The sequence below is a fragment of the Panthera uncia genome, assembly GCF_023721935.1.
Source record: "Panthera uncia isolate 11264 chromosome B2 unlocalized genomic scaffold, Puncia_PCG_1.0 HiC_scaffold_24, whole genome shotgun sequence".
NCBI classification, from domain to species: Eukaryota; Metazoa; Chordata; class Mammalia; order Carnivora; family Felidae; genus Panthera; species Panthera uncia.
This window is the reverse complement of record NW_026057580.1, coordinates 22,611,110-22,613,426: the sequence shown is the minus strand read 5'-3', so window position 1 is coordinate 22,613,426 and position 2,317 is coordinate 22,611,110. Positions and strand designations below refer to the sequence as shown.

The following is a 2,317-nucleotide window of genomic DNA, read 5'->3' as shown; positions in this document are numbered from 1 at the left end:
AAAACACATCCAGTTCTGAGCTTTATCGTAGACCCTTATTAACTAGAACACTTATTTTAATGTAATGAGTATCTAATTTATTTAGTCTTAGTAGTGAACCAAAATAAAATTTTGATAGTTTGTAAAGCTACACACACACACACACACACACACCAAAAGAACTTTCTTTAAAAAATGTGGTCTACTAGGGGAGCCTGGCTGATTCAGTCACTTAAGTGACAGACTCTTGATTTGGGCTCAGGTCATGATCTCACACTTCATGAGGTAAAGCCCTGCACTGGGCTCCATGTTGGGTATGCAGCCTGCTTAGGATTCTCTTTCTCCCTCTCTCTCTCTGCCTCTCTCCCTAGCTGGAGTACATGCTCATGCTCTCTCTCAAAAAACAAATAAATAAAAGTAAAAATTAAAAAAAAAAATGGTCTATTAAATCTAGTTGAGTGTCCCTGGTAATCGAGACACATAAAGATTGTTAAAAATTTTTATTCCTACAGCTAGAAAAAAAGTGTAAAGGTAAAATGTGTTGATATCAGGATGTACCCTGAAAGTTGTTCTCTAAATTAAGTCCCTGATAAAAAGTTCTTTTTATTTTGTTTGGGGGGTAGGATTGGCTTCCCCCCTCCCATTTACCTCTTTCTAATTAAAACAGTGGAGACCATTCTATCAAATTCATTTTGTGAATTTTGTCATAAACACTTTGTTGTGGATATGTGACAGACATGACTTGTATTGGCCAAGCCATTCTAGTTCAGTAATAAGGGAATGGTAAGTTCCCATCTAAATATGTTCTGGTGGAATTTCCACCCCTCCTAATTCCCCACTGTATATGTTCTAGGACTCCCTAGAAGGTTTTACTATCTTGGCTTCCTCATGGTACCTATTCTTTTCTGCTCTGGCCCCCTGTGGTAACGTGGCCAATCGCTGCTCACACCAAAACTGGTAGATATACCTCATTGTTGTTCAGCGTAGAGTCTGCAGTTGTAGCTATAACTTAGCGTTAGCAGAGACGCTGCTGTTGAAAATGGGAGGCTGTGTGCTGAGGGTCATGGTGAAGGCACCCATGGCGGCGACCCTGACACTGGACTCTCCATGTACCATCCGTGGAGATTTTAGGGAAGTCACTCTTCTGTTGCAGTCCCACATAGATGACTGACATTGCTAGACAATCTGAATGACTTTACATATGGTCACCACTTCCTTCCCTTGTGCGCCAAGTTTCTCTGAGCTGAATTGGAGCAGCTCTACTCCATTTTCCTTCAGAATGAATTCTTCATCAGGGGTTTCCTTTTCTTCCAATATATGTATCCTCAGAAAACGGATCTGTTGGACCTGTAAAGATGTCCAGATTGTAGGGTAAATGTGGCTGAAATTTAAGCTAGGACTCCTGCTGCATTTATCCATCCATATTTTTTAGTACAAATGACTATTTAGATACCTATAATATGTACATTTTAATGTACGGATTTATCTAACTACAGTTAAGGAAATGATAGAATGCATACACAGACTATTTATCAGGCAACTCTTCTGTGCACTTGCTAGACACTAGGAGTACATCAAGGCACAAATTAGGACAGACTTTGGGTAAGATACACATTTTTGCTGTTAGTTTGGGCTATTCTTAAAACACTCATGAAAATTTGCAGCAGCATCTGATTACCCAGACATTCTCTTTTTTTCCCTTACATCAATGTTCTACTACAACCTGAATACTTGGAACAAAGTAGGCTCCCAGTATGTGTGTTAAAATGAGCCAGATTGGATTCCAGTGGCAGAGGAGTGGATTACCCTGTGCCTAGCAAAATGGATCTTGAGGCTGTGAGTAGATAAACCAGCCCAGTGAAGCTGGCTGTCTTCCCCCATCTGACTGTGGTGCTGTTGGCCATTTGCATTTCTTCGTGCTTAGTTCTTTGTTTATGAGGTACCAAGTACAGTCGGGGTATCAGCAAAGATCTCCTCATCTCCTAGGTTGCCTCGCTTTTCATGGGCTTTGGAGTCCTGCTTCTTGCTGCTCTGGGTTGTCATCTACATATGAGCTCCCAAGGGTTCCAACCAGAAGACTTCACCAAATTCTCACTTTTGTAAATTATTATTATTTTTTTTTTTTACTACTGCTGGAAGTGTCCTATTTGCTGTTCAGAATAAAGGCATATGTGTGACCATCAAAAAACAAACAAAAAAGGCAGATTGTTGAAATAGATTATTATGGGAGAAATGTCTCATTTGGCATGTTGCATTTTGTTAACTCAGAGGAGTTTTCATTCTATATCTCTTGCTTCAGTCTCTCAATGCTTTCAGCTCAGGTAATTTCACCTCATGT

General features: G+C 40.0%; 1 pseudogene; it reads left to right on the top strand.

The window, feature by feature from the left end:
- The first annotated feature begins 1,796 nt into the window (after positions 1-1,796).
- LOC125938595 (transmembrane protein 258-like) lies at positions 1,797-2,032 on the top strand (annotated as a pseudogene).
- Positions 2,033-2,317: the final 285 nt, after the last annotated feature.